The sequence below is a fragment of the Epinephelus lanceolatus genome, chromosome 18 (genome assembly GCF_041903045.1).
Source record: "Epinephelus lanceolatus isolate andai-2023 chromosome 18, ASM4190304v1, whole genome shotgun sequence".
Lineage (NCBI taxonomy): Eukaryota > Metazoa > Chordata > Actinopteri > Perciformes > Serranidae > Epinephelus > Epinephelus lanceolatus.
In genome coordinates, this window is record NC_135751.1 from 23,373,556 (window position 1) to 23,397,141 (window position 23,586).

A 23,586-nucleotide genomic window follows, 5' to 3' on the forward strand; every position below is an offset into this window, starting at 1 on the left:
TGTGTGCTTGTTTGTGTGCTATTTAATATAAGGTAATAATACATAACAGTACATCCATGTTTAAACAGGGCATCTTATTCACGTCATGCTGGTGTGGCAATAGCCTCAGTGCTGCCTCCCCTTGGTGTCCAATAACACTAATATTACAAGAATTTGTCTAATTATTTGTCAATAAGTTACAGAAGTAGAAATACATTTTGGTGTATTGTAAATGCTTCCATCTGCCATCGCAGGCAAACTGGATTATTCTCTCAGTCAGCTATAAAGTCGCCTTAAATCCTGTACTCGTAGTGGAGTGTGACAGTAGAATATTTTTGCTCAGCAGGGGTTTGGCAGCAACTTCTATAATGAAATGTTGATGTCGTGCTCAGATCCACCTCCTGTGAGACTAACATCATTTATGGCTTATGCAGATGCCATTGTGTCTCTTGTCATTTTCCTTTCTTGTGTGATGCTGCCATTAGCTTAAAGGGTACTGCCTAAATTACAAAAACAAAACAAAAATAAAACACATTTTATCACTTATATCTCTTGGTATCTGCCCATAGAGCTAATTTTGGTTTTACTTTGCCAGATTTTGCGATATCCATCTCTGACATTTCTGTTGCTGGTCCCTTATAATTCTCTCTGTGTGCAGTTGTAAAGAGAGAGTCTTTTACAGTTGATAATCAACAGCATTACCACTGTGGGTCACAACTAAATGACTCCGTATTTGCATATTACATCACTGCCTGAAGGCCAACAGAGGCTATCGTGATGGAGTGCTCAGGAAATGGCTGCCTGCCCTAAGGTTACGTGACTTTCTGACCCTCTGTTGGTGGGAGCTCAATGTGTTCCTGATCAGGCTGATGGAAATGATAAGGACAAGACAGCCACAAGACTGCTGCTGGACGGCTCCTTGATTCAATTTCCTCGATACCAAAGCAATGTTTAGCATAACAATGACAAATGGAAGCATGCGCCTATGAAAGTAAACCATGCCAGCGACCACCCTCTGGGAGTCTGCACTTAGTATCCATAAGAGGAGTCATAGACTGTCGGGCTTCCAGACAGTTTTTTTTTAAACTTTATCTCAGTGGCATGCTGATGCATCTATTAAAAACCTCTTCCCATACTTGTAAAATTAATCTAAAAGGCCTATCCAAGGCATACCCAAAGTAAACTGAAAGCTGTTCTTATTCCATGTTTAAGTACATGGATGGACTCTGAAGATTTTCCCTGACAGTCAGAATCAGTGTAACTGTGACTGTCATTGAGTAATAGAAGTCTGAATACACTAAAAAAGATTCTATTTTTTTTTAAATCTCTGCTTGAAAATTTTCTCGAAAAAAAGATGCCACAGATGACAATGATTGGGACTTATTGGCAGGAAAACAAAGACCATAACATAAAATCTAACCTTGTCTAAATTTAAAGCAGACAATAATATAATAAAAATTTCACACAATTTTCTAAGATTTTGGTTAGACGCCTTTCAAACAAAGGGTAAAATAATGTACTGAATGTAAGAGTTAAAAACACATCAATCAAAGCAAAAATATCTCTTGAGGACCATAGCCTACCACATATGAAAACACTTTTTGAAAACCTAAATTAATAACAAGACTGAGTTTTTTCCTCTTAAGACAAATGAAGAACCACCTGTTTATCATTTATGTGCATTTAAAATGGTCTATGTTAAAGATAATGGGCCTAAAAGCCCATCTTGTGATCAGGGGTTTCACTGGCTGCAAGACCTGTCTGTCATCGGACCAGCTGCATGCTATTGGCTGGCTCTACAGAGTGAAAAAAGAGGCAGGCTTTTCTCCCAACACAGGCTCTCATTGGCTATTGTAGGTTTTGGAGAGGATATGGAAGCTCCTATTTGCTTAAGTAAAGTGTCAATCAAAAGGTCAGAGTTTGGTCGCCATTTTGAAATCTTGTTATCAGGGAAATTTACATGCAAACTGAGGATACTGCAGACAGTACCTGGAGAAATCAAAACATTTGAAATGATGCAACAGCTGTCCATGAATATCTATGGTTGCAATGTTGAGTTTGGACTCAGTATTCAGTGCATGGGTCGTCTGGGCCTTTGCAAATATATAGGGAAGGTGGATTATGATAAATCATCATAGGTAAGTAAGTATGAGCTATTTGTTTGCTTGTTGGTTGTCTGACAGACGCATTTAAAGTACCTGCTGCAGTGGTTGTGCCTTGAAATGATCCGTAATTAATCAAATTAGAAGGATCGCAGCTTTCTAATGATATAAGTCATATGGGTCAACCATGTAAACACAGCAGTTGGTTACATATTGCAATTATCTAATAAACCATACAATGGCCACAGCAATGGTTATTCAGCATACAACCACAGGCCTCATTAAAAAAAAAAAAAAAGTTTCACAGGTAAGAAAAATCCTTTCTTCCTGTTACTATTCCTAAACTCATATCTGTGTCCTGTCTTAGACCCCCATATTATCTTAAGAAATCATATTTATAAGTGTAAATTTGATTCTTAAGTCAGCACTTGTCCTGTCATGCTTGTAGCTGTATCTGTGTTTAGAATGAACAGGTAGGCCAGTGGTTCTCAACTGGTGGGTCCTGGTCCAAAAGGGGGTTGCGAGTCCATTCTGAATGGACCGCAAGTGACTTGCAGACATGTCAAGTTTGTAAAAAAAAAAAAAAAAAAAAACATGTTATTTTTAAATACAGTGAATTTCTGGCACCGAGTTTTGATTTTGAAGTTCTGTTTTTTGCTGTAGACAGACAACTACTTGACAAAGACAGCAAAGTAGCTCCGCTGCATGGCCAAACACAAGTATGACGCCGGATGTATTAAACTGTGTGGACCTTGGACTAATGACTAAGGAGAAATTTTGACCCCTGTGAATGGACCACTTGAGAACCACTGCAGTAGACTAGTCAAGATGGAAAGCTGTTCTATCAATGGTGCTCACTTGTCTCTGGCTAGCTACCTGCTATCATGGACAAAAGACAAGTGTTCAGTTTTAGCTACAGGGAATCACTAATTGTGTCCGAAATCCTATCTAATTAATCAAATTCAAAGTTAATCCTCTTGGCAGTCAGTATATGCCCATGAATATGTGGTCTGGGAAATCATCTTAAGGTTTGGATGGCCTTTCAGTCATTATGTTGGTGTGCATGTTGTTCCCCATCTTCATTGTCATTGCCATACAGACCTAACAACAGTGCTTCTGCCATATTTGGTAGTTAAATGGAATTTAGGACAGGGTCTATGCCATCCGAACTTGTAGTGCCATGTAATAGATAAAGTCCCATCTTCAGATAAAATTGTTTTTTGTTTTGACATGTGCCATCTACCCATGTACCCACTGCTCATTAGCAAACCCAAAATGTGGAAGTACTGTACATGGGGTTAATAAACACACCCACAAATGGGTCATGAGGCGTGATTTGCACAACCCGGTCCTGTCGAACAAGCCTCACTGAGCAAGTTCAATCACTTTCACTTCCACTTCTGTAGGCTTCAAAGCCACCATGCCAACGGCACAAAGGGAAGGATACAAAGAGGCCAAATTCTTTCCCCTGCTCTCTGTTTGTTTTTTGGTTTGTTTTTGTCTTTGTGTCTTGATGAGGAGGAATTAGGGGCAGAATTACTGTGCATCATGGCTCACATTTAATGATATTCATGGTTGATGGACGGCTGGGATCAGGTCACAAGCATGGGGGTATTTATGATTAACAGAGCTGGATAATGATGTGCAGAAATTGGTTTGCAGATACAGTATGTTGGAGGTGGATCATAGGCATTTGGTCTCTAAATAAGAAGTTCTGCTGGGCCATTAATGCATCAGGACTCCATTCTTTAAAGCTTTAGTTAAATGAGACGTGACACTAATTTGAAACCAATAGTAAAGACTAAGGGAAATCTGACCCCTCTATTTAAATGATCTGGTTTTGCTTTAAACCAGTGTTTATGACTGAGTGCCAATTAAGAGAAAAAAACTTCCAAATTAAACTGCAGACTTGCTCACTGAACTAACTTTCGCAGTGACAGAATGATGCTGATGACAGAATGTAGGGCTAATTCCTGCGACATTCCCAAACTTTGAGACGCTTGATAGAAGTTTGACTTAATACCCACTGAAGACCCGCTCCAGTGAAAATTAAGTTTTTTCTCTTGTCAACATATCCTTATGGTGTTTTGTTTAATATATTAAGACATATATTATTTGTGAAATATGCAGTCAGACCAACACATTCTCACTCCGACCTCATCACATATCAGTGTTTGGTCATGGACTTTCCATGTCCACATAAGACGTGAAAGATACCCTGGGTGCTTTGGTTGTTGACGTTCTGGGAATCCATGTCAAGTTCTGCCTGTTATATGCATTTTCATCTTTCAAAATAGATTTACCGTTTACATACAGTCTTGTTCAAAATAAACACACTACGTCCCTACAACACTGCATATTGATGTTTTTTTCCTTCAACAATTAACGCACATGGTAAGGTTTAGGAAAAAAGAGCAGGGTTTAGCTTTAAAATCTTACGGGACATAAACACCGCTCTCCCTGGTGTTTGTTGGATCCATTCACCACCGCTCCCGCACTCACCTAATCTGACTTTCACCACCTTAACTTTTGTTCTTGTCCCGCCGCGTTTCCCTCTGATGATGCCAGGCACCATTAATTACTGCAATGGCAACCAGCCACATATCATGCCAATATTAGAAGACTTTGGAGTGAGAACGACTTCGGAGTGAGACAAAGTTTGTTACCTTAATCCTAAGGAACCAATCACATCAACTTGCAGGGTGAGGCTGTCCATCACATGGCATAACAAGGGATATCAAAGGAGAAGCCAGGCTACATTTTGATGTCTGGCAAGTTAGGTGTCAACTTCACTTCAGCATGTCAGAGCAGGCGTTCGGGAACAAGGCTTATCTGACAATAGCAACAAATTATTAGCTGGCAAGCTGAAGCTTGTGGTATCTCTTACTGTTTACAAGCAGATGTTTGTGTGTTTGATGAGCAGAGTCAGAGATGAGCAGGTATAGAGTGGCTGAGCAGTGGGACTAAATTGCACATTCAAAGGTCTGTGCATACTGAATGAGGCAAATGTGTTGAGTCACATCAAAGGGCCCTGACACACCAAACTGATGATCAATGTTGGGCCATCAGTGAGCATCTGTCGCACTGGTTCTGCATTGTCTGCTTTTTTTGCGGCTGATTCATAACGTTAAATCAACATTGATGCACGAGAAGAGAAGCAGAAGTGAGCAAAGCAAAAACAACAACTGCGGTCAAGAGGATGTGAGATAGAAACAAAGCTGCTGAGCTCTTTAACAGAAACAGTTTGTAATTGTTATTGTTCGCTCTGCTAACTGGCTAATTAGTGTTTTAAATACGTCTTGTCGTTCATCCATTTTCCCTTTTTAAATGACGAATACAGACTACCCCTGCCTTCTGGCATAGAGAGTGATTTCCTCTCATGCAGGCGTAGAATACATGTGTTAGTTGGCCATTGGCTGTATTCTTTGAGAGGTGTTCAAGTGTACCTTTTGGCAGAGACACAGGTGACATGGGACGACACAACTGTCGCAACTGTTGGCCTTGGTGTGTCTGGGCCTTAAGCCATTTTAAGGCATGGAGAGATTTTTTTGGATGAGTTAAAGTGGACCATGGATGACAATATAATGCATGCATTTCATGTTATGTTTAGGGCCACACAAAATGCTTCTGAGGGCCGCCACTGGTCCACAGGCCAAACTTTGATAAACTATGTTTTTTACCACATTTAAAATGAAATAAATTTTTACTCATGGCAAGTTGGTTGAAGACGCTTGGTTTAAATTTGTCCAGCAAACCTTGTAACAATGTAATCCTTTGATTTTTCCCCACATGGTCCCTGATACTCTCTCCTCCGTGAACTGTTAAGGAAAGGTAAATAATGTTACGAATAACATTTAAAAAATCAGCAGTGTTAAATCTAGGTCAGCATTTTTAATCAATGAAACTTGTCTTGAGTTACTCTATTGTAACAATTAACCCTTTGGAGATGCCCTATGAACTTCACAATCCAGTTGAAATAATATAAAGTTCAGCTTTGAATCGTCGCTGTGCCTTGATCTGTGGAGCAGCTTCACGCTTAACCCTTTGCAAAACAGCCTCAGATATTCATCAAGTTTACACCTTGGGTGATCCAATATCATCTGCAGGCTCTGTCGCCAGTCAGGCGCTCTCAGCCAAAAGGGAGCTAAGATTTTAATGATTGTGGTATGAAATCAGTACCCTGAAATACCCCCGAGACCTCCGAAAGCGCACCAACAGGCTACTGTATTTTCTATGGGGCATTACACATGCTTTACTGGCGGTCTGGGAAAATGTTTTCTTTAAATTAGCCCTTCAGGGTGTGCTGCTGTTATTGCATTATTATCAAATTAGTGTATTTTAATTACTACGTCATCTGAAATGTATGTGCCAGTAGGTCACAGTGGGGTGAGAGCAGAGAGCGTGTCCAGACTCTCAGGTTGCTCAGCCTGCTGTGCGACGCTGAGATGACGGAGAGAGAGAAACCTCAGTGAGCACATCTGTGAATTATATTAGCTAATTGTGTGCACTTCTCCTTGCATTCAACACTTGGGTTGTCCTCCAAGCACAAGGAAGAAATTAAGAGCACTGCTGCCATGTTGTTCTATTAAATACGTGAAGAGAAAATACAATTACTGGTTAAGTGGGAACATACCACATGGGATTATGAGAGGCACAGCATTTCAAGATTTCAGAGGGAGTTGATTTTTTTGCAATGCGCATGACCAGGTATGCCAGCAACACTGTTGTACGATGTACAGATGTACATGCAAACAGAGGGCAGAAAACAGACGACATTAGTGCAGAGAACATTTAATAAAGATTTCCTTGCGTTTAAAATTCATGTGCGGTCAAAGAGATCATCAGCTCTGAATTAAGACATCTTTGTTTGGTCATTCTGAGTTTACCTCTCTATCTGTTTGATGTGAACTACAGATAAATAATAATTAAATCTTTCAAAAATAGCATTAGCAATTTAAATTATGGGCTTTCCTCAGTGGAAAAAGTCTGTTTTTGCCCAATACTGCCTCTCCAGTCCAGGTGGAGCCTGCTGCAAAACTCACCTTGGGCAGAGAAATCTTAACTGTACCCGATTCATGACAACAGCTTGAATTTCAATACCAAACTGTCTGCTACAGGCAGACAGCTCAGCCTTTGCGTTCCATAACAATAAAACCACATATTGAATCAGATTGTTATGGTAAGATGAGAGGGTGTTTGAGAAGCCCAGAAATATGTCTAGCAATTCCCAAATAATAAGAAGAAGCAAAGGCAAGACAGGGTTATGTGTCAGGTACTGAGTTACATTTACATTGTAAGAAGCTCCTGCTGCTCTCACAGACTTTTGTTTTGGGGGGAAAAGGGCGCAGTGAAAAAAGGTAAAGGCGCTGGACACAAGCCAGAATTGCTAATCCGTGCATTTTGTTTGTAGGGGAACAATTTGGAGCACTGTCACAAGGCTGGGTACAAATGATCAAATGTTACAGAATGGTTTCTGCTGTGCTTTAATACCAGTGTCTTGTTCCCCCAGACATAGGCATAGTATTTGGGGGGTGGGCACAGGGGACATGTGCATTTGTCCTTCCAACCAACAGAAGCATGAAAGTACCAGAAAACTTTTATTTTAATTAACTGCTAGAACGTGACTTTAAGTTAAAAAGTCAAGCATTTGCTGATGTCATTCTTCTTCCATCCATCAATCCACCCATTTTCATCCACTTCTCCGGAAGCAGGTCGTGGGGGCAGCAGGCCAAGCAAAGCACCCCGGATGTTCCTCTCCCCAGCAACGTCCTCCAGCTCCTCCTGAGGGACCCCAAGGCGTTCCCAGGCCAGTTGAGATATGTAATCCCTCCAGTGTGTTCTGGGTCTGCCCCAGGGCCTCCTACCAGTGGGACGTGCCTGGAACACCTCCAGCATCATGATTAGATGCCCGAACCACCTCAACTGATCCCTTTCAACGTGAAGGAGCAGCTGCCCTACTTTGAGCTCCCTCCAGATGTCCGAGCTCCTTACCCTATCTCGAAGGCTGAGCCCAGCCACCCCACAGGGGAAACTCATTTCAGTTTCTTAACTGTGACCTTATTCTTTCGGACACTACCTCATGACCATAGGTCAGGGTTGGAAACTATATGGACCAGTAAATTGAAAGCTTCACCTTCTAGCTCAGCTTCCTCTTCACCACAATGGTCCGGCGCAGTGCCTGCATCACTGCGGACGCCGCCTATCCTCACTCTCCATTCTACCCTCACTCGGGAACAAGACCCCAACATACTAGAACTATCTCGCTTGAGGCAGTAACTCTCTCCCAACCCAGAGGGGGCAATTCACCAGTTTCTGGCAGAGAACCATGGCCTCAGACTTGGAGGTGCTGACTCTCATCCTGACCACTTCACACTCGGCTGCAAACTGCCCCAGTGCCTGCTTCTTAAATGTGAGAATTTGCTGCTTTTCTTTGACATGCATGACAATAAATGGAATAGTTTTGTATTTTTGGACTGTCAGATGAAACCAATGTGACGTGATCCCTACTTATATTTCGCCTCGTGAGCAGAGCCACCGGGGGTTGTTAAAATGACACCAGGGGCAGCCATTTCCATTGTGTCTTGACGCAGAAAGTGTCAATGGTAAGATGGGTCCGGCGGTTAGGTTTAGGCAAAACTACTTGGTTATGGTTAGGAAAATATTGCAGATGACGCTAAAAACGCATGACTTTGAACGACACCATTGCGACTGGGAAGGAGGCGGCGTGTCGATTAAATAAAACAGCCGACTTTGAGTGGCACAAGCACCAAAATCGAGGTCGTTGCTTGTTGTTCTTGAACACCACTCTCCTGGGTCAAGGTTCAGTGTTTGTTGGACCCATCCACCTCAAGTTTAGTGTTTGCCCACAATGAGCAGACTCACACTCTTATTACTTCTCCAGTAATGACATGGATGGGTGACACTGGAGTTGGTGGAAAGCCCAGTGCATCTCACACAGACGCTAAGCAGTGCTCTTGGCGTCTTTATAGTGATTACACAGAGCATTTTTCAGTGTTTTCTGACATTTTATGGACAAAACAAGGAATAAATTGGCAAATCAATAATTAAACTAATTATTAGTTGTAGTCTTACATGTAACCTCAAAAGCAATGATTGCAATCTGCCATAAAAAGGAAAGAAGGAGAAGAAACTATGCATGGTTGAAACAGGCAGCACCATGACATTCCACCATAAAATGGAGCATAAAAAATCTTTAATTATTGATTTTAATTAATGGTATCTCGTCAAGGACTATCACTAATCAACATGACAATGTATGGCAGCTTTTGCTGATGTTAGATTATAGATCCCTATCATTCAAGACCAATTAATCTGAGCTGAATTGATACCCTGCTTACGCTAGTCTGGATGTTTTGTTGACTTTTTTATGCAGTTACATTTTTAATAGTTGAGATTACAAATGAACTTGAACTAGAACATGCACAATGGCACGTCTATACCCATCTTGAACAATTCTTCTCCTAGCCTGTCACCCACAACCCTGCAACACCGACTAATAAGCTAGGCTGGCACTCAGGCAGATGTTAATCATCCTGCTACCGGCAGATCTTCAGCTGTTCCAAGAATCAGCACTTCACCTCATCTGTTGAGTCTCTGCACCAGACACCACACAGAGGAAAGGATTATAGGTTGTGCTTACAGCTACCTACCTTTCTGGCCTTTGGCAATCATGTCCAAATTTGACTGAGGAGGACTTAGTGGACCTGTCAGGTTCCCACCCAGGTTTTGCCTCTCCACTGATTATGTGTGTGTCCCTGAAAGCCCTGTTTCTCTTTTCTGCCAAGTGATGGATGGCTGTTCTTTAAAAATACTAAAGTGCTTGCCATCTTTATACATTTAAGGTTTTAGTCATAAATGTCACTAAATTGTTATTATGTAAGATTTCCAAAAAATCTGACAGTGTAGCGTTTTCATTCTTGGACCGGTTTGAATTTTGTAACATAAATCAAACAACAGAGTATCAGTTTACATCAAGGCTGCGAAATGCCTGGAACTTTTACAACATAAAACTCTCCTTTGAAAGAGTGAAAACAGTTGCTGCCTGGCACACAGCAAAGAGTGTTATATAATACAATTAAATACTGTTCTCTCCCTCCTCTTTGTCCCCTTGTCTTTTTCCCCCGTTTGCTTTCTCTCACACTCTTCTTTTTTTTACTTTCTCTCTAGCTTTCTTGCATCTCCCTTCATTCATTCTCCTCTCCCTGATGTGCTTTGTTATCTGACGGCCTTTGGCTGTGAATAGATAATGACTGTGCGAGAGGTTTTGTTTACCATGGATACCAAAGGATTAGAGTGATTACTACTGGTGCCAGTGTTGTAACAAGCCGGGGAAGCCTTCCACAGTGTATGGAGGTGCTGACAGTTATCCTGTACAAGATTAGAGAACTTGGATTATGGGTTGTTTTTCTCCACCTGGTGATGAGAGAGTAGAAGAAAAGGCCAAACGTAACAATGCCAACCCCCCCCCCAGAAACAGAGTTGTCCCGGGTGAAAGTAAACCACAGCCCCCATATTTCTTTTGAACATTGGTTCATTCTTCAGTGTTATGTTAGCTGTAGCCCATGGGGCACAGTCTTCGTTGTGGAAATGACGTCACTTTCTACCTTGACCTTTCACCTTGGTATTCCCTGATGCCTGTGGCGGTCCACAGAGGAAAATGGTTCCTCTGCCTCCAACTAAGCTCTCCTGTGGTCAGGGCCCACGTTGGTGTTCAGTTTCACAGCCTCTCTCTTCTTGGCCCCAGCACAAATACACAACACCCTCTCCGATTGCACTTGATAATATTTATCCTCAATTATAATTCCACAGATATGGATTCTTGAGTGGAGTACAGTGGCAGCAGACAAAGCAGAGCGGCCTTGAGCCCCCGACTAGGCCTTCCTGAGGTGGGTTCCTGCGTGAACCCCAGACAATTCGTGTTCTCTTCAGCAGTGGGGCAAAATAAGCAATGTAGCCATTAAGAGCTCCGATGCATTGGAGAAACACTTGGCTGTATATTTGTCCTTGTGTTGAGTGCATGCATTGCGATAGTGAAATGTGAAACCAGCTACAAAACACACTAAGTGTCACACGTGAGGGGTGGTCACAGTTAAAATAAATGAATCCAGCTTCTTGTGAGCTGCAGCCTCGTCTGCATTAACCCCCCAGACTAGGTAGTGTCAAAGATAAGTGTATTAATGACTTCAGTTGGACAGAACGCCATAAACCATGAAGTTGTAAATCAGTCTCTCACACAGGTATGAGAAACATGCCTGACTGCAGAGACTCTCTAGGATTATAGATAATAACCAGATGATTAATAATTTCCAGAAGGGAAACAACATTGCTGCATTGTTGGTTTTGCATGTGCATACCTGCAAACATTTAGGTTTCGGAATACATTCATTCATTTTCCGTAACCGCTTATCCTATTAGGGGTTATGGAGGGGCTGGAGCTTATCCCAGCTGACATTGAGCAAGAGGCAGGATACGCCCTGGACAGGTCGCCCGACTATAACAGGGCTGACACACAGAGACAGACAACCATTCACACTCACATTCACACCTACAGCAAATTTAGAGTCACCAATGAACCTGCATGTCTTTGGACTGTGGGAGGAAGCCTCTTGCTGTGAGGCGATATTGCTAATTACCGTAAGCAGGCCTCTCTGCCAGTGCATTGAACTGGGTTGTGGGTTGTTGGGATTGCGGTGACAGATGGTTGAATTGTATGCAGCGTGTGGATTATTTGTGTAAATTGTGTTTCATGAGAAATTCGGCAACTAGGGTAATGTCAGACAAACATAAAGGTTATGAATTCAAGTGTGACGATTATTGATAGGTTTCCCAGGAGGAAGAACAAAACTGGAGGGCGCTGTGAGATGGCCTTGAAATCAATCAATTAAATTTATACAGTCTCTTTTTGAAATAAACTGAGAATGAAGTTAACAAACTTTAACATTTACTTCCTTAGGTTTAGACAATGAAAGTACATGGTTAGGTTTAGAAAAAAAACATCATGGTTTCGGATAAAATATATAAGTATCCTACTAATTTCATGTAATGTCATGTGACCTTTGCGGCATACGTCACTAGCGTAGCATGCGACACATACCAGCACACTACACTGTTGATATTAAAATAATTCAACTTACTTTTGGTTTCATACTGGATGCAAACAGCAGTGTCCCAGGTGAAATTTCAGAAATTGTTTGTTTTCCACTCTTAACTCCTTACCTGATGGGAACTTCAGGGTGCTTTCACACCAGCCCTGTTTGGTTTGGTTCAATCGAACTCAATTTCATTTGCCCCTTAAGTGCGGTTTGTTTTGGCAGGTGTGAACACAGCGATCACAATTGGGTGCGCACCAAAACAACTGGATCGAGACCTTCTTAAAGAGGTGGTCTCGGTCCGGTTACAAACGAACTCTGGTGGGATTCGTATGTGGTGAGAACGGGTCCATGTCATTGGTCCAACAGCCCATTGGTCCGACATCCCATTAGTCCGACAGTCCGTGGTGCTTAACGGCTCCCAGCAGGCGTATTTCTGCCTTGATGGTGCGCCGCAACCCGCTCTGAGTCAGCCGGGATAGGCTTGAGGCGAAGCAGGCTCACAGCTTATGTGTTTGTCACTTTCTTTTTCATTTTAACCCACACCATGATCTTTTCCTAACCCTAACCAAGTGGTTTTTGTGCCTAAACCTAACCAGACCTTAGCCACAGGGCATCATGATGATTTCAGAACGGACTTCGGAACAATGGGTTTAATATGGTCGGAACAATGGGCTGTCAGACCAATGGGTACTTCCCATGAGAACGTGTTCCGATCTTGATCTGAACCAACTGCAGTCACATTACTCATTGTTTGGGTTAAACATGAGCATGTTACAGTCCTAGAGGATTGTTAATGTCTGTCTTTGGGTTGCGCATTCAGCACATCCAGTGCATCAAAACATTGTTTTCTGGTTGGAGCCACGCCTCGTTTTCAAACTGTATGGTTTGACTAAAATGAACAATGACAGCAATATAGTCCACAATGAGCAGCGCTAAAATCAACCTGCGTAGTTGTCCCTCCATTGTGACATTAGAAAGTGTAACATTTATCTTTCAAGTGTGCCCTTCCTGAAGATTTTGTTTACTTCCTGGATTTTTTCCCCACATGGAAATTCTGACCAATCAAGAGCAGCTTTCTTGCACGTGGCATTTGATCTGGTCTGCTTGTAAATGCTGCCGTGAGAACACAAACCAACTCTAGGCAATTACGCAACTTTGTGACAGAATAAGTCCCTGATGCAGACCAAAGCAAGACAACTCTAGGTCTGAAAGCACCCTCAAAGTCATCAACATACAGCTATTATTGGAATTGATATAAGGCTCAGCATTTTTAAGTCGTGATGAATGAACAAGATTGCGACAGATGTGCTACACTAAACTCAGTGACCCAAAATATCATATTAGCTAGCAGCTCTTTACCACATGACGTCAGGCTAACCTGTGATTGTGAAGGAGGCTCATAACATTGCATGTATTTTGGGTAAAAATCCAATCTATGTTGTACATAAAGAGCAATATTTAACTTGGCCCTTGAGGGATTATATGCATCCCATTACCTATGGGCTTTATTGCCTCAAACTGTGGCACCCCATATGTCCTGAGATCATCCGTCTCATTTCTGGTCAGCCAGCATCCAGTATAAGCTGGAGCTCTTATTGAGGATCAGCCTGTGATTTGTTGGTTGTCTTGGCTATTAGAGATGGCATCAGAGGATTGAGGATTTTCTAGCAGGGGAAGTAGATGGAAATAATGAGGGGAAGGAGCGGCTGCCAGCCTCTGCTTTTTTAACCTGCACACACATAGAGAGATCTGTGTGTAATATTGTTGTTACTGGCAGGGCCTATTTTGGGCAAGTCAGCACTACCCTGTGATGCCCAGGAACGACATGCGTGTCATTTCCTGCCAGGGGCAGTCATTTGGTTATTACTGCTGCTCACTGGCAGCCCGCTCATGTTCTGTCTCTGATTTCCAAAATGAAACATGTATATTTTTCTTCTGTCGACAGCAGCAATATTTCCAGGCAAATCACAATCGCGAATCATGAAGGTTCGGGGTTTTAGAAAACTTCAGTTTATAATGAAACGTATGAAACGTCTGAACCCGGCCGCTTATAAATATGCTCCTGAAGTGCCTCTGGCTTTGAAAAATAGCCTGTTTACTCTACCTTGTAATGCCCCATAGGTTGGATTTCCAAACTGTATACACAAAGCTTGCACAAACAATACAGACTAATTACAATGTATCTTGAGTTACATGATATTTAGCTGGTGATAACAGGAAGGTCACATGTAATTAAATGTTATTAATGAGCATACTGACTAAAATGAATGTTGTTTGAACATTCAGTAAGTAAATCAGCTCCACCTTCTTTCCAAATATGATTTGCAGAATTCATTGGCCTGATGGGGCCACTGTCTGCTTACATTACACTCAGCCGTTGGAGAGACAGAAAAATGGTTTATGTAAAGTCTGAGGCTCAGTTCCTAGTGTGTACAACACACAGCGGCAAATCGTTTGGTAGGAAATGTAACTTTAATTGTTTGATGTTCTTTGAAAAATTTGATTTTAACAAGGCCATTATGCATCTGTGTGAAACAAAAGCAGCAATTTTGTAAACTTTGATGATTATGATTGGTAGATTTCCAGTACCTAATTTAGTAATAACGCCTTTGATTAGTTATGACACAACAAAGTAATTGAAAAAGATCAAACCCAAAGTTTTAAATCCACTAAATAACATGTAAGCCTCGACTTATTCCACCCAGTTTGCTGGCAATTTATTTCGCTTTGGTCTCTCGTTATTAAGAAAAAAAGAAAAACAAAGGGGATTGGCACAAAAAAAGCAAGACAGAGCCTTGATGTTTTTAAGAAGCAAGAGGTCCACCCTCACAGGGCCCCACAGCTGAGCATCAGTATTCCACAGTCATCAGATTGTTGGCTTGGCTGATAGCACAGCCGGTGATGTGGGCTGTTAGCCAATGAAGGACTAATGGCTGAATTACTGGCCACAAGCAGCTGGGCCCATCAACCAATAGACACAATGAGGGTATATGTGTTTGCACTCTATGCACTTTTAAAATCATGATGATGGAAGGAGTGAGTCGGTTAAAGCAGTGCAGCTCTCTGTGCTGTAGCATTACGTGGTGTGAGAGGAGACACGCTGTGATACAGAGGGAGAACAGCTATGAGACGTCAGAATACACTCAAACTCTTCATAAAGGGGAGGAAGGATCGTGGTAGTCTCTTGACCTCAGGGTTTCAGACTCAGCTAAGAGGTGGATAACAGTGATAAGCTCATGAAAACAGAAGATACCATACATGAAGTGTGCGTACGTAGCTCAAGCCAGAGGTTTGAAAACTCGTTTCTGCAACTAGGTATTATGTATTTGACACGCTAAACTAGCATGTCAGAGTTGTGAATTATTTTCCCGAAGCAGACAGAAGCGCAGGTCATATTGCAGTTTGTGTCTTTATCCCCTCTGATTAATTGAATAGACTTTATCAGTCGTGCCACGGCTCTGTGCAAACTGTTAAACTCCTCAAGGTAGAGAGGATGAGCAGTGTTGGAGGAGGAACAGGTGATAACCTAGGATGACCTCCCGCCCACGTAGATATCACACAACTGTTTCCTAACTGTGAGATAACCAAGGTCAGCTCAGCCTGCGGAAGACAACTTGTTGTTTAAGAGGAATGAAGACGTTTCAATGGGGATTAATTGTTGTGTGATTAATTAAAGCCAGTGCACATATTAAGGTTAAAATCTTAAAAGTAAAAAACACACTTATGGATTACCATGCACCTGCGTACCCTTGAAGTGGCATTGTACGAATAAGAAATACTTATAGTCCAACAGCCAGTACTTACATTGGAAATTGATTTGGAACACTGTCATTTTAAAGCCTTGATTTTTAGTGTTTCGGCTGTCGTCATCTTGGATTTTATGTGCTAGAAGTGACCATATTTGGGCAAGGGGGTGGAGCTGTAGAGGAGCGAGTTTTCGATCTGATTCATGGGTTGTGGTGAAGAAGAAGAACACTGACTGACTGCAGACATTTTGTGATATCCAGAAGAAAATACAACATCTATACCATACTGCGTAGCCCAGTAAGGTTCCACATCATTGGTTATGACTATCAGATGTAATTTCAGTTTATCAGCGTATGATATATCTGCCGTCAAAGTTTGTGAGACTTGAGTTTAAGATTCCAGAGGGAGGGGACGAGCAGTTTGTCTTCAAAAGGACATTTAGACACATCCTTTTTTAATCCTCTGAGTCAAACTAAGGTTACTCAGCAGCTCTCTGAGTCAGGCTTACCATGTCAGACCTTGACTTTGAACAAAAATCTGGTCAGCCATGTAAATCTCTGACATACATTATGCAGATGATCTAAAGAACAACATGAATAAATCTGGCAATGGGCAGGATGGAAGGGAAGGGGGCTGCTGAGGGGAAAATGTGAAACAAAAATCAAGTAAGTATTTAATTTCCTTTTGAACTTGTGGAAAAGCCTCAGCGTGCGCCTGCTTTACGTCATCGTGTGATGACTTTAACACACAGCCTTCATCCTCCCTTTGGACTCATCCATCTGAAGGTCTTCAGTGCAGATAAGCAGACAGTGAGGGATCAAAGGTCATGCTGGATAGGTGTTTAAAACACACCATGTCCCTCACTACGGAGCAAGCGCTGCCATTTAATCACCTGCCATGAGGATAGACACAGAGAGACAGGGGCAGGGTCATTTCTCATGCGTATAAGATTAATGTCCACCATGGCCCTCAGTGCAGAAAAAGGATATTCTGTTGATCTGTCTCCACCTTGCAAACATGTAAATCTGTCATTTGAATATAAAAAAACCTTAAGATCTTCAACAGAGTGTTCCCATATGGGACGCTCCTCTGAGTTCAGAGGAGCTATCGGAGATTTATATCTTTCCATACCTATACATCTCCTCTCTGCACTTCTTATGATCTTCATCCATGATAACAGACAGTTTATCTCCCCATTTGTTATCGCTGACAGGGCCCATTCCTCTCAGCACATTAAATAAACCTCACAGCTCTGTTGAGTTTCTGCAAAACATATGATAACAAACAAAGAGTATATGTATGACTCTGGTGTGAGCAGCAGAAAAAATATTGTTTGGCTGTTTTGAGAAAAAATAAAATTCTTTTTGTCAATGATCATAGATTCTTTAAATAGCTTTTTTCTTAGACACCAATGCTGAGTACCTTAAATTTGTGGAACACACACCAGAAATATGTTTTAAAAAAGTATATATCTCTTTTTGTGTGTGTGTAAAAACCTTCCCTGTCTTGAATTTCTTGAGTCTTCTCACACTGTAAGGTAAAGAAAAAATGCCTTTTTAACCCTTTCAGATCACATCCCCGGACATTTATTTGCACATATTTAACAATCTATGCCCAAAATATTACAAAAAACAATTTCATTATCTTGTGTCAAATCCAATCATGTTTTCTTCCTGTAAAACAAAATATGATGTGTGCTTACGTAAGCCTGTGCCAATTTCAGCCAATAATATCATGACATCCTCCCAGCAATTAGTCTGCAATTTTTAGCCACACAGTTAGTTAGCGGGGTAGCAACAGCATGCTTCATCAATGTGTTTTCATTTTCCCAAAATACCATGGTTACAGGGCGCAGGCTAAAATGTATTCACTTTGAGGAAAGTGGTATCTGTGACAGGACCAGATTATGTGTAAGGCATTTTAGAATGGACTGCTTCAGCAACTAACCTTCATGAAACCTACGATGTGCTTTGTCTCTGACAGATATTCGCCCACTATCCTGTTAGCTTAACACCTTTGGGCCTCACTGTTATGATGCACCCTCTTTTTAATGATCAAACCAATGTGGCTGAGGTCTAATTCATTCATTCATTCGTCTCTCCCATCTTCCTCCTCCTGATCTCACGCTGAGGGGTGTGTGTGTGGAGCCAGCAGTCTGCAGTCCACAACCTCAGAGGCTAAAAACATGAAGCCAGTGCAGAAGTGCCAAAAACTGCAGTTCCTCTAATGGCCACTTGAGGCTGCCTCCAAGAGCGAGTCAATCCTCATAGACACCCATGTTGAAATGCCCAACTTTAGAGCAGAAATAAACATGTTTCCAGCTGGGTACAAAAATAGTTTTGGTGTCTATAACTAATTTCAACATTCATGACAACTGTACAAGGGGGTGAATTTTTTTATGACTTTACATTTTTATATTTTACTAAAGCCCAAATTTGTGCATATTAAAGGGTGGGGTCAGTTGAGTGACAAGCTGTCTGCAAGGGGTTGCAACAATGTGTGAGTCAGATCCACCTCTTGCTCTTCCACAGCTCCACCGTCTTGTCCAAATATGGTCACGTCTGGCTCTAAAAAACCAAGATGGCGACGGCTGAAATACCCAACTCAAGGCTTCAAAATGGCAGTCCACAGAACACGGGTGATGTTGGGGTAGCTTCATCCATTATTTTATGCAGTCTATGGCTGGTATTGTGCTAAACTCTAAGCCTGCCCACTTTTTAGCTGTCCAATCAAATGCAAAAGATTTGATTCAATTACCTCTTGTAACCATACACCAATTAAATATTCCTTTATTCTGGGAAATACAACAAAGTACAGGAGCTAAAGATACTCTTGACTTAAAGTAATCTTTTGTAGTCAGTTTTCTTTATCTGTTCTTGTAAAATCTATAAGATAAAACTGGATAAAAAGAGAGCAGCTGCCAACATGCCTCCTTTTAATGTTCAAGGCCACAAATTAGATAGCACTAACTTACTGGTTCTACCCTTGATACAAACAGCATAATAGTACCACACAGGCAGCACACACACACATACAGAAACACAAAACAGCAGTAATTTGTGTCTTATTACACACACACACTTAGTTATTCCCACCTGGTGGCTCATATTCCAGTAAGCGAGCTTCTATTAACAAACCAAAAAGACATTTTCTCTTGTTTTTTCAGAGCCTTTGTCCAGTAATCAGCAGAGATGTGGAAAGGTTGTTGATACTAATGCTGTACGGCAGAGACTTCCGACGCGCTGCTGATGGACTGTTTGCTTGGACAGTTCTCCTGCGATTGAGAGGTGATGATGGCCAGAGGGAAGCTGTCAGTCAGAGCTGGCCGGTGCTGCCGGTGCTAACAGGTGTGAATGTGTCACCGTCTCCATGTATATAGCTGAGCTGGATGGAAATGCACATGTTCAGCAGCTGCGGGGAGTATTTGTGTATATGTGTATGCTAATGGTGGGGTGGTGGGGTTATTCTCTGGGGGGAGGAAGCCCCGTATTCCTCCCTTTATTTTTTGTGAGTCTGTCGGCACTGCAGCTCCTTAGGGTTTCAATGTAGTGAGCCAGTATGCCAGCTAGATTCAGCTCCCAAAGGTGAAGGCACTATAGTCTTGGTTGTGTCACGTTGTGTGTCACCTAAACAATATAAGTCAGTGAGCTGTGACGACGGCTGGTGGCTACTGGGAAAGCCAGCTCGACTTCCTTCGTGTCAGCCACAAGGCGCTTTGAGTTTTCAGCGGATTTTTGTAATATGGCTGAAACTTGTGGTTTTGGAATAGCCAGCCATATTATCTACTGCACTGGCTGAGCTCACAGAAAAAGCAACTTGAGCTTTATTCTGCGCAGATTGTGGTCCGTGGCTCTTTGCTCGTTAGTCTAAGATCCAGTGCTATTTATGGCTATAAATAGCATTTAGGCTTTGCTGTACAGGCCAGTGGTCTAAATGAAAAATAATAAAGCCATGTTTGATCAGACATGAGTATTTTTCACCACTCTTGCACAACCCTTCATGCTGCAGTCAGAGGGTGATTTCAGGCCACTGCATCTGACACCAACATAGCCACAGCAACACAGCGATACACAGCATTTGCTCTGCTTTTGCTATGGAAACAGCCAGTGGTATACTGACACAGCATCTCCCTCACCCAGTGGTCTGCAGCATGACTTTGGATGCCGGTCTGATCCCAGAGACGTCAGCCTTCCTAATCATCACATCATCCTGAGGAAGATGGAGGACGCCAGGGGATGATGGCATGCCTGCTGTGACAGCATGGGACAGCATGAGGTAATCTGTCCTCTGGGGAACTCCTCCCTGTGCTCTGCCCTGTAGGGCTCAGCAGGAGCCAGTAATAGGCAGTGTCACAGAATGACTGTGGTCTTTTTTTTTTGTCTTTGCTGCTCATGTGTAAACCACTTTCATTTCTGCCCAGGCGTTACCACTGGCATCTGCCAATTTTTTGCATCTTTGACGTCAATATTTGCTCTTTGATACTATAAATGGCTCATTTGGTTTTTGCCAGGGCTGTTGAAATTCATACATTATGCTCTGTCACATCCCAGACAGCCGAGCTAGGACACGTAAACTATATAGTTTTGGTTGCGTAAAATAAGTATGTTTGACAGATCAAGACATTTGTCTAGTTTCATAACATACTGGCCAGCCAAAAGTCAGATCAGTAAATTGCATGTTGGATAGATTTGCTCTCTAAGCTCCCTAAAGACTGTATCCTCCAATCCATTCCCTGCAGCATTACCCCGTTGTTGTCTAACTATTAAATAAGACACAGGTACTTACACGGAAAAGCTTTCCTTTGTGTATCTGATGTTTTAATCTTTATTTTCCATGGACCTTGAAATTCCAAAGGCATTCACTGACAGAAAGTATTCCGCTTATTTCCCCCCAAACATCTGTTAAAGTTAACCTTGATGAAAGTATTGGCTGCACATTTAGCTATTGTTATTTCTCTTAGCTTTTCGATGGAGAAAATAATGATCTGTGCAAAGCGAGCGCTGTGCGCCCAGCAGAAACTAATGGCATTGTTAAAGCAGCAATTAAAACACCTCTCAGAAACAAAACAAATGCAGAACATGTCTAGTATGATTGGGAATTAACCTTAGCTGTATTGTTCTAGTTGCAGGAATGTGTGAGACAGACAGAAAGAATGTAGGACATTGGGCCCTTGAGGCTAAACTGTAACACCACAGCGTGTCCTCGCTTTCATCTACAAGCCTAAGGTGCCAAACACTCACCTTTATCCAGCCATCAAACCAACTGAAGAAATGATCCTTTTTTTTTTTGTAAAAGGCAACTCAAAGTGCCTGACATAAATTGATATACACTGAAACAACATTTCTAGCATACATTTTAATTGCATTTTCCAGCATTGGTGCACAGGTTTAATTCTGTTTTTCAGGGGTGAGTTAAATGCAGTGTTGTAAAAACTTTATAATCTGTATCAACAATAGAGGACACACAAACGCTCAGCACGCAGTGTGATATATTGGCTTGTATTGAACAATTTAGACCTTTGATTAGTATCCATGCTTAGTGTGCCAGTGAGTGTGTGAATGCATAAAACCCTTTCTGATTGAGTTTAACACCATCAAAATATCTCCCTTTCTTTCCACAAGAGGTGTGATTTTAACTACAATTAAAAATTGACTCTCAGTTTTACTGCCCTGCTGTAGAAAGTGTTCCTCTCCTGCAGTACCCGTGCTGATCTAGTGATGGCAATCTGGCTCCATTCAAACAGGTACACTCACGACGCTTGACAAGTTTTTAAATGGGCCTGTGTCCTAGCATGTTCAGTCCAGGAAAAGGAGAATTACAATAGGTTATTAAGATGTATTGACACCAGATGTGCCCTGCTCCGCTGTTCTCGGGCTAGAGCGAAAAGGTTCAAGCACTAATTGGCCATCTGACCAGCCAACATGGTTCATAAGCAGTCAATTGACACATGAACATATGAATACATACATGTATGTATGTATGCACACATGCAGTCTCTGTTGCAGGTTTCAAGGTAATACACACTGAATTCATAGAGTAGGCAGCATAATAACTGAAACAATGCAGAAAATATCAGTATAAAGTGCATTTATATATTTATATTCTACACAGAGAACCAAAATTATTACACGTTTGATATATGACTTTCATCAGACACATGTATGTCACTTTTATCTAGGGAATCCTTGGCATAATTACAAACAATACACAAGAGAAAATGACTAAAATGAACACAATCTTGTTATAATTTTAGATGATTGATGAGACTTACTCCCATTTACATACATGGAGAAAGTAAATATTTGAAACATCTTTCAATAATATGCAATCCAACTACTGTAAAGTACATCCTGAAGAAACACCACCGACTTTAGTTAAACCCTCTTTGACACAGTTTTTAAGCTTTAAATTGTTTCTATATTTCTGGCCACTGGTTGTGTTTTTGTTCCTCAGTGCTGCATGTTTGAGTGTGTTACCACCCCCCCCCCCCCCCCCCACACACACACACACACACACACACACACACACTCTCTTGTAAACCTTGGCTGTTTCTATAACTGACGGTCGTGCGTGGGGTCAGGGGTTATCAGCAAGAGTCCTCCCTCTCAGATGATGTCACTGATAGCCTCCAACAGACTGAGTGAGCTCCCTTTAACATAAACACAAGCTCAAAACTAAAGTCCCTGCCATGACATGCATTTAAATATTCCCCCAGGCCATCTCACACGTATTTGTGTTTGGGATGTGTTCATTTTGCATAATGGTTACTGAGGTTGTCCCTCAAACTGCAGTCTCTGTCTTTGATCACCGCTGAGATTATACCTGTCAAAGAATCCTTTCACACCGCTCAATTGCTTCTCCAAACTGTCTGGCCATCCATATGAAGACCCCTTATTGTTCCAGACCTGCAGATGTGTTGCAGTTGTTAACTGCTCACACTGGACACACACAGACAAACAGTGGGCGTCTAATCATTGTTAACTGACCGAACATCTTTACTGTGCTTTGGCATAGATTGTGTGTGCAGCTGTGTACATGTTCAGAACTGAACAGAGGCGGTTGTGTTGTTGTTGGTAAACAGGACTAAACTGAACATGCTGTTATAGCTGTTACACGCAAAGCAGCACCTCTACAAAGATGTCTTTGTACTTTTCTTTATGTGCTTTCTTTCTGTTCAGTCTGTTATATTGAGGCAGCAATTATAAAATATAATTTGAAAAAAAAAGGTGCTATTCTACGACAGGCAACCACGCACCACTGTCCAAAATATCCATTAGCCAATGTAATTATAATCATAAATAACATTAAAAAATTGCCATTATAATTATTTAGAGGTTCTTGTTTACAGTTCTGTATGTAGTTTGTCCAAGTGGTGTTGCCGTAGCCTCATACACGTAAGTGTCAATATTTTATGGTGCACAGCATGTGTGATTTATATAGACTATAGAAGCTTTCATTTATTGCATAATATACTGTATAGCTTTCTTGCCTATGATATATAATATAATATAGTAGGATATGAGTTTGCACATTTAAAAAATCAGGGTGGGGTGGGGTGGATGTCTCACATTTGGTCCCACTGGCCTTGGATTATATAGACCTCTGTGCAGTGCATTTGAAGAATAATAAAAATTGTGCACAAAAAA

At 41.6% G+C, this 23,586-nt stretch overlaps 1 long non-coding RNA gene across 2 annotated transcripts in view; it reads left to right on the top strand.

Annotated features, from left to right (window-relative positions):
• The first annotated feature begins 1,916 nt into the window (after positions 1 to 1,916).
• Positions 1,917 to 23,586, top strand: part of LOC117268132 (uncharacterized) — a 54,211-nt gene continuing 32,541 nt past the window's right edge. The window contains exons 1-3 of one of the 2 annotated variants that reach the window (XR_013488014.1): positions 1,917 to 2,117; positions 18,472 to 19,287; positions 20,080 to 20,215. This is a non-coding gene — a long non-coding RNA (uncharacterized LOC117268132). The remainder of the gene's footprint in view (positions 2,118 to 18,471; positions 19,288 to 20,079; positions 20,216 to 23,586) is intronic. The other variant, XR_004502623.2, reaches the window with a different exon arrangement.